We start from the raw sequence: 9,937 nt of genomic DNA, 5'->3' as shown, positions 1-9,937 counted from the left end.
ATGGAACCCAGGGAAATTGTACCTCTGAGCTACATCCCCAGCCCGATTTTTTATTCTTTATTTTGAAACAGGGTCTCACTAAGTTGCGGAGGACCTTACTAAGTAGGTGAGGCTGGCTGCAAACCTCGATCCTCCTGTCTCAGCCTCCCAAGTACTGGGATTAAAAGTGTGTGGCACCATGCCTGGCTCAAGTATTTTGCTAGACATTTACATAGATTTTTTTGTAGTCTTCCTAACACCCTTTTGAGGTAGGTAATTGTTCACATTTCAGTTTTATAGGAAAAGGGAATTGAGATTTGAACAGTATAGATAACTTATTGATTGTAACACAGCTAGTGAATATAGACTGACATTGAGATTTGAACCCAGGCACAAGCTCTGGTAGAGGACAGGAAAGACAGTAGGATCCTGAGAACCAGAGGATTCTCAAGAAGGAAAAGAGTTACCAAGACTTCCAGCTGATAGTTATTAAGGTCATGATCCCCTTTCCTTTCCTGTACTGGGGATTGAACCCAGGGGCATTCTAACTCTGAGTCACACCCCTGCCCCCTTTTAACTTTTTTTTTTTTTAATAGAGTCTTGGTAAGTTGCCAAGGCTATCCTCAATTCTCTGACGGTCCTGTCTCAGCCTCCCAAGTGCTGGGGTTACAGGTGTAGGTGCCACCATGCCTGGCTCCCTTTCTTTTTAAACAAACATGAATGGTGAGAGAGTGCTCTGGGCCAGGTGCTGATTACAGTGTGGTGAGGGACACAGGGTCATGAGCTTATTGTGTGAAAGGAGAGAGAACAAACACAAATAGGTATGTACTCTTAAATATTTGTATATGCTGGGGAGAAAAAACTAAAAAGGTATATAAGAGATAATGGACGGAGGACAATTTAAGGGAGTAGAAAGGATCTTGGAATAAAAAATATTTAGACAGAAACCTGACATGAATATAGTAGTCAAATGAAGGAAGAGGAGGGGGAAATCTTGTGGATAGAGGAAATTGCTAATAAAAAATAAATCATTCTTGATGTAGTAACAGGACTTTTGAAGAAATGAAAGATGCTGGATCTGTAGGCAGAGACAGAGGAGGTGGGGAAATGTGTCAGTTCTTAGGAGGGGAATCTCAGGGTTTCTACCCGTGACTGGGGTGGATTAGTGGGGGTTTTGGCATTCAGTCTCAGGATTTTCTGGAAAGTTATAGAGTCAGAAAGTGACCTTGAAAGTGTGTGGGTAGGCTGTCCTGAGATAGGAACTACCCTCGGGTTTCTCTGTCACAGGGCTCCTAATCTCACAGAGAGTAGGGCTTTCAGGTTTCCGCTCCCTCTTCTCAACCATTCTCTCCTCTAACTTCATCAAACCTCTGTCCTGGGGTCTCAGTCCACCCACTCAGTCCACCGGCCCTTTTATAGCTCTTCACTCTCTTAGCTCAACACTCTTCCTGCAGGTATGGCAGAAATAGCTCAGTTTTCTTTTTTTTTTTTTTTGTTTTGTGTTTTGCTTTAACTCAATCAAACCTGGCCCTTTTATGCCTTTTTTTGGTTTGTTTTCCTTCCTTTCTTGGAATCTCTCTCTCTCTCTCTCTCTCTCTCTCTCTCTCTCTCATATTGGGTGCACCCCATTTTATTTTTATTTTGAAACAGGGTCTCCTAGGTTGATAAGGCTGTCCTTGAATCTGTGATCCTCCTGTCTCAGCTTCCCAGGTTCTGGGATTTCAAGCATGCACCACTCTGCCTGGCTTTTTACTTTCTTCATTCTGGGGACTGAACCCAGAGGAAGTCTACTTCTGTGCTACACCTGCAGCCATTTTTATTATAGCACTATTTTATCAGCAGTAGTATTTGTATTAGTAGTAGTGCTGGAAATCAAACCAAGGGGTTTTCTACTTTCAAACTTATTCTCCAGCCCTATTTTATTTTTTTGTTCTCACACAGGGTTTCTATAAGCTACTGAGGTCTTACCAAGTTGCTGAGGCTGACCTTGCACCTGCAATCCTCCTGTCTCAGCCTCCTAAGGACCGAGATTACATGTGTGCGTCACTGTGCCTGGCTTTCATTTTCTTTCAGAACTCACCTGAAAGACGCACTCTTCAGAGCTCCAGGGAGTAGTTTAGCTCAGAGGGAACTTTGTTTGCAAAGCTATCCAACTCCCCACATTCAAACCCCCTATTTTGCCCATTCAACCCAAGCAGAGTCTGCTTGCCTTAAAGTATTCATGTACACCTGTATCTCCCAAAAGCAAGTGGACCTGTCCAAGGCGGGATCTTCATCTTCACAGATCTAGCCTCTTGATGATAGTTTCTCCTCCTTTTCATTACTAGGAAATGCTTGCTCACTCTGATTAATGAGGGGGCCTAGCCAGTTTTGTAACCCTCATCTCCTGGCCATATTCCAAATATTTCACATGTAAGAATTATCTACAGGTAGGACAGAAGAAATAAGGGTTGGTAGAAAAGAGAGAAACAAACAAACAAACAAAAAAAAAAAGGAAATAGGGATTGTGGCTTTACTTTTAAAGACTCTACAAATACCTCTAGGCTTATTTTCCTTCAAGCTTGAGTTCTTAAAAGGTCTACTAAATCTTAGAGAAATGTAAGTCCAGTTAATTAGTGTCTATATACCTCATTAGTTTATGGAATGTATTTTTAAACTGATTAAAAGAAGCCTAGAGAAAGATATTGTTGAAAAAAACTAACCTATGATTTGGGTATCATCTGTGTGCTATCTGTTAACTAGACACTGCCAACCTAAAGATCAGGAGAAGAACTAGAACACCCTCACAGGCTCTGTGCTCCAGGATCAAAAGAACTTAGCTCACTGGGATGACACTGCCCTGCAGGCTTTCCTTTAAGAGAAGAGCCAGGACCCCCAAAGCTAGTTTCGTTGTCAAATGCCCACCCTCTCCCTTTGGGTGCATATCTTTGGCATATCCTGGAATTTCTTTTTGTTATGTTAAGTCAAGAACCTGCCAGGGGCCAGAGCGTGGTGGCACATGGTTATAATCCCAGCATTCCGGAGGCTGAGACCAGAGGATAGCGGTTCGGGACAGCCTCAGCTACTTAGTGAGGCCCTTGCAACTCAGTGAGACCGATTTCAAAATAAGAATAAAAACAGCTCGGAGGTAGAATGCCCCTGGGTTCCATCCCCAGATCCGCATGAAAAAAAAAAAAAAAAAAGAAGAAGAAGCAGGGCTGAGTTGAATTTCCCTTCTCCTTTCTGAGGACCTCCTCAGGCACCATCTGGTGGCAACCTGGGCATTTATTAAAATTTAGAGTCCTGAGTTTTGCTCTAAAACTATAGAATCAGATTGTTCAGGAATAAAGAACTGAAAAGTGTATCACTAACAAATGCCCCCGGTAATTCTTATCATGGTAGAAATTTTGAAAATACTGCTTACTGTATTTTTAGGTCAGGGGATTATTAGGCACATGCTAAGCTAGGTGTTTGTCCCCCCGCCTTCCCCTGGCCCTGTGGCCAGGCAGGTGTTATTAAAACAGAACTTCCATTTTCTGAAGCTCTTATCTTTGGAATGGAAAGAAGAAAATGTGTTTTAGGTACAGAAATATTTCAAAATGCATGTGTGGAGCTATGAAGAAGTCCTGGGCTGCGGACCCAGATTACAGAGTAAATTTTTGTTGAACAGACCAGAAAACAAAATTTGAGAGAGACTATGCCTAGAACAGAAACACTTACTATATACTAGAAGCTGTTAGGTGCTTTATATATAACTCAGTACAAATTCAATCCAAATGGCTGTCCTTAAAAAAAATTTTGGGGGGTGCGGGTCTGAGGATAGAACTCAGGGGTATTCCACCTCCAAGCTACACCCCCTACCTTATTTTTTATTCTTTAATTTGAAACAGGGTCTCACTAAGTTGCAGAGGGCCTCACTAAGTAGTAGCTGAGGCTGTCCGCGAACCGCGAACCTCTGGTCTCAGCCTCCCAAATGCTGGGATTACAAGCGTGGGCTACCACGCCCGGCTGTCTTTAAATTTTAAATCTGTATTTTACAGAGTAGGAGACTGACTTTCAAAGACAGCAAATGACACAAGTTAGATGGATAGGTAAGCTCCAAATGTTTGCATTTCATCCATAAATGTTCATCCACTTAACAAATATTCATTGAGCACCTCCTAAATACTGTGGGTTTTTTTGTTACTTTTTGGTGGTCCTGGGGATTGAATGGGGTATCCTACCTCTGAGCCACACCCCTGGATCTTTTTTTTAAACTTATTATTGGTGCATTATAGTCACATATCTCAATGGAGTACAAGATGGTGGAAGCATACATGCACACATTCTTTTTGCTTTTTATTTCAAAATAGAGTCTCGCTAAATTACCACATGCTAGCCTCAAACCTCTGATCCTCCTATCCCAGTCTCCTAAGTACTGGGATTATAGATATGCACCACCACACCTAGCTTCTGTGTTCTTTTCTTTAAAAACAATCTCAATCTCTCTCTCTCTCTCTCTCTCTCTCTCTCTCTCTCTCTCTCTCTCTCTCTCCCTCCCTCCCTCCCTCCCTCCCTTCTCCCCCCCCCCCCCCTCTGTGTTCTGCAGGAGAAGTACTGTGGTTCAAACCCAGGGGCTTTCTACCTCTGAGCCATACCTTTAGCCATTTTTTTTTTTTTTTTTTTTTTTTTTTACTTTTTTGAAACAAAGTCTCACTAAATTGTTGAGGCTGGCCTCAGACTAGCAATCCTTTCTTAGCCTCCAAGTACTGGGATTACAGGCATGCACCACCAGATTCATTTTTTAGCATTTTAAAGCCTCTCTCTCTCTCTTTTCATTTTGGTTTTCTACAGTTTCACTCTGATGCTCTGGTTGTCTGTTTCTTTTCTAGTTTGCTGAGGTTTGTAAGGTCTCTTGACTCTATAGTTTCTTGCTAAAAGCGACCCTGAGTTCCATGATGTGTGGACTTGCCAGCATGGCCACTTAGTCATGGTCACTTCCTTCTGCAAAGCCAGCAACAGAGAGACTGAGTCTGCCAACAAGACTTAGTCTTTTATTATGTAAGCACACTGGGAGTGACATCCCATCACTTTGCCGTATTCTCTTTGTTAGATGAAAGTGACAGGGTATTTCCCCCATGCTCAGAGTGGCACTACGAGGGCCTGTCCAATCCCGCCTCCTATTAGACCCCTGCTCTACCAGCTCTCCCTTTGATTTCTGTACACTGAGACCAGACGATGTCAACACAAAGCCTGGGATATGGGGACTATACAAGTGCCTACGGGGCCAAAGTGGTTCCCAGCCTTTCTGTAAGTCTTCCTTTCATTGACTATTTCTAAAATATTTTGCCCAGCTTTTCTTTTCTTTCTTTCTTTTTTAATTTTCTTTGTAGTGCTGGGAGTTGTAACCAGGGTCATTCTACTTCTGAGCTACACCCTCAGCTTTATTTTATTTTTATTTCAAAACAGACTCTCATGATGAGAGTCTCACGACTCACTGAGGCTCTCCTCGAATCTGATATCCTTCTTGGCTTAGCCTTCCAAGTACTGGGATTTTAGGAATGAGCCACAATGCCTGGCTGGGTTTTCATTTTCTAAATTATTTGCATCAGGAGGGCCGATCCAAGTAAACTGGCACACCATTACTGATAAAAAGAAGTCCTGGTTTTAGAACTTTTAGATCTTAGGACTTTAAAATTTCTAAAAAAAAAGCCGGGTGTGGTGGCGCACACTTGTAATCCCAGCACTTGGGAGGCTGAGACAGGAGGATCCCACAGGTTCGTAGCCAGCCTCAGCTACTTAGTGAGGCTCTCAGCAATTTAGTGAGACCCTGTTTCCAAATAAAGTATAAAATAGGTCTGGGAGTATAGCCCAGAGGTAGAAAAGTCCCTGAGTTCCACCCCTAGTCCCACAAAAATAAAATAAAGTTTTAAAAAATGTGTTTGAAGACTGACTTGGGCTGCTGTTTGGGGAACAGCCTGTCAGAATGGAAGCGGAAAAAAAATTAGTTATTTCATAATCCAGGTGGAGATGATGGTGTCTCTGTCTAAGGTGGCAACAGAGCAGAAGTTCAGAAAGAAAGGTGAATGATTTTGCAATAAGTTTTTAAAAAACAAATATATAAGCCAGGTGTGGTGGTGCATGCTTGTAATCCTAGTACTTGGGAGGCTGAGACTGGAAGATCTCAGGTTCAAGGACAGCCTCAGCAAGTAGTGAGACTCTCATCAATATAGCAAGATCCTGTTTCCAAATAAAAATTTAAAAAATAAGGCTGGGGGGTGTAGCTCAGAGGTAGACTGCCCCTGGGGTCAGTCCCCAGTGCCCCTCCCAAGCCCCTCCGAAAACTTAGTTGGGTGTTGTGGTGCCTACCTATAATTCTAGTACTTGGGAAGCTGAGACAGGGGGATTGTAGGTTTGAGACCAGCCTCAGCAGTTTGGTGAGAATGTCAGAAATTTAGCAAAACCCTATTTAAAAAAATAAATAAAAAGACCTGGGAGTGTAGCTGAGGGGCACTGGGTTCAATCCCCAGCACCTAAGTGTAATGTTGAAATTGAGCCGGGGGTCACAAAGGAGGCATACACCAGCCAAGTTATCAAAGGCCTCTTTAATCAAACTGGCACCTTTGAGTGAGGTCTGCTGATCTTGGGGGAAAGGACCAAGTAGCAGAGCCATGCAGTCAACAGAGTCATGGTCTGTCGGCAGAGTTACGCTGTCAGAGAGGAACTGAGGGTATTTATGTAGCCGGATCCTGGGGTGGGCGAGCCGGTCCTCTCGTGACAGCTATAGTCTCACGACCTCTGGAGTCTGCCTCACGATGTCGGGAGTCTCGTGACATCTCCACTCTGGCTTCCATGGTTCTGCCTCCTGTCCCCGCTGCAGGGTCCCGTGGAGGAAGGGAGTGACCTGACCTATCACTAAGCAATTGAATAAAAACATTTAAGAGTTTTATGGCATCATTTTCTTTTACATGACACGGTAAAGTCTAAGGTTATAAAGAAACTCCTTGGGATTATGAAATCTAGTGTGAGTCATCACCTCTGTGCTATCTATTGCCACTTAGCCATTCTATTTTAATTCTTTTTAATTTATAAGTTTGTAAATTTAATTTATAAATCAGACTGATACTGGCCAACCTGCTGTTTTATTTTTTTTTTGTTGTTGTTGTTGTTTTTGTTTTTGGTGGTACTGGGTTCCTGGAAGCCCTTCTACCTCCAGGCTACGCTCCCAGACCTATTTTATATTTTTGAAACAGGGTCTCTTACGCCAGCGCGACTGGTTTCGAACCTGCGCGATCCTCCTGTCTCCGCCTCCCAAGTGCGGAGATTACAAGCGTGCGCCACCACGCCCGGCCAACCTGCTGTTTTGACTCAGTTAATTACTTGATTTATGATTCTGGGCAAGCCATTTCACCTGAGTTTTAATTTCTTCTCTAAGCCATGCATGGTGGCACATACCTGTAATTTCAGTACTTGGGAGGCTGAGACAGGAGGATCGCAGGTTCAAGAGCCAACCTCATCAATTTAGCAAGACTCTCAGCAACCTAGCAAGAGAGATCCTGTTTTAAAATAAAAACAAAGTCAGGCATGGTGTTATACCCTTGTAATCCCAGTACTTGGGTGGCTGAGACAGAGGGCTGCAGCTTTGTGTTCAGTTTCATCTACTTAGTGAGGCCCTCTGCAACTTATTGAGAACTTTTTTCAAAATAAAGAATGAAAAATAGGGCTGGAGCTGTAGCTTGGTAGTAGAAGACCCCCAGGTTCAATCCCCCACACCAACAAAACAAAACAAAACAAAAAACCAAAATAGGACTGGGGGAGTAGTTCAGAGGTAGAACGCCCCTGGGTTCAACATTGAGTAACACACACACACACACACACACACACACACACTCCTATAAAATGCAGATAATTAAAATTCTGATCTTTTGACAGGTATTGCAGGGACAGATTGGACCAGATCTGGAAAGACTGAGCACTGTGTGACTAAGAGGTAGTACTTAGGCGGCTCTTTGCATATGCGAGATCACAGGCAAACCCACAGGTGCAGCAGTGTCTGGCAGGTCCTGCTGAGCGAGAGCCCTGCTGCTGGGTCATCAAAACATTTCAGAATCCACACTTACCCAGGCAACTACTTCTGGGTTCCATGTCAACAGGAGTCGCCTCCTGGCTCTGTTGAGGGTTCCTGCTTGCTGGAGTAGGTGAACATGGTGACTCCTCTGGAGTGCTTTTTTCTCCCCGACACAATGTCCATCTTTCTATCTCATTTTCCTCTGTCTCCTTCTTACCCATCTATGTCTTCCCTGGCTGTGGATCCCCATGTCATGGCCCTGCCCTTCCCATTCCCCTCTGTCTCCTCTGTTGTCTACCCTCCTCCTAGCCCAGCCACTCTCCCTTCTCCTCCCCTCTCTCCTACCTGCCCGTCTCCAGTACTCAGTTCAGCCGCAACATCACTGGCTTTTGTGCTTCAGCCTCTTCTCTCTCTTCAGGCTTTCTGGCCCCAGCCCAGTGCTTGGTTCCAGTACGCACTGTCAGATGTTGGAAATGAGAAGCTCTGAGGAGGTCCTGGGGGTGTAGTGAGGTGAGGGCAGGGCCACTTTCCCTCAGAAAGGGCAGAGCTGATTTTCCCTGGGGCTTGCCAAGAATTGGTGACCTATAGGTCAATACCCACTGGAACCTGAAATTTCACCTGTCACGCTGAACTGCCTCTCTTGGGCACACTTAGCATCATTGTACTTCCTCCTGAGCTGGTTAGAGCCAGTCTGCCTTCATGCCCTGACCTTGAGATGACCTTTAAAAAGGAAGTCCAACCAGGCAAGGACTTGGCAGGCAAGTCCCAGTGCCCATCTATGACAGGTTTCTCCTAGCCAAACCTCTCTCTATAAAAAAACTATTCTTATTGTTGTTATAATTGTTAAATTTTAATTGTTATGATTAAAAAGGTTATCTGAGGAATGCACTGAATTTGCAGTTAGTAAAATTGTACTTCCACAAGCACCCACAACATTTTCTCCCTTAGGAGCCTAAATTTAACTCCCCAAAGAGCCCACCCAGTGTTCTATATAGTTCAAGAGAAAAACTAAGCAAAGGCCTACAGCACTCACTCCTATAATCCCAGTACTTGGGAGGCTGAGACAGGGGAATCACAGATTTGAGGCCAAATTAGGAATTAAATTAGGAATTTAATGAGACCATGTTTCAAAATAAAAAATGTAAAGGACTCGTGGTGTAACTCAGTGGTATAACACCCGAGTTCAATCTCCACTACTGCTACACACACACACACACACACACACACACACACACACACACAGATTGCACTTTGATCATGTCATAAAATTTGCTCTCTTCTTCACTAAATCTATAATAAAATGATTTTTTCTTAGCCTTCTAAAATGTTTATTTATATATGAGTAAAAGAAAAAGAAACTTCCTATATTTTAGACCAAAATGTGCTCTGTGCTCCCTTCTACCAGTTCTGTTCCACCTCTGGCACCAGGCTAAGGATTACCCTGACCCCCTTCACTGGGTTTATTTATTTGAGGTACTGGAGATTGACCCAGGGGCATTCTACCTCTAGCTACACCCTTAGCCCTATTTTTTATTCCTTATTTTGAAACAAAATCTCACTAAGTTGCAGAGGGCTTCACAAGTAGCTGAGGCTGGCCAGAACCTTTGATCCTTCTGTTTTAGCTTCTCAAGTACTGGGATTACAAGCATAGGCCACTTTGCCTGGCTTCTTCACTGGGTTTAAAAGGATTCTTTTTTGTTTTCTTTTGTGGTGCTATGGCTGGAATTCAAGTCTTCCTTGTGCATGCCAGACAAGTACTCTACCACTTAACTACATCTTCATCCCTACAATTCCTTTTTTTAATGGAATAAATCCTCAGTGATGGTGAGATAAAAAGATGACAACATGTTAGTAACTGAAAAGTAGATGGACATGTATTTACTAACATAAGACACTATAAAAGAATCCTAACACCAAAGGGTAAGTAAAAAA

This window comes from Muscardinus avellanarius (assembly GCF_963383645.1).
Source record: "Muscardinus avellanarius genome assembly, chromosome: 1".
NCBI classification, from domain to species: Eukaryota; Metazoa; Chordata; class Mammalia; order Rodentia; family Gliridae; genus Muscardinus; species Muscardinus avellanarius.
Note: the sequence above shows the minus strand (reverse complement) of the source record.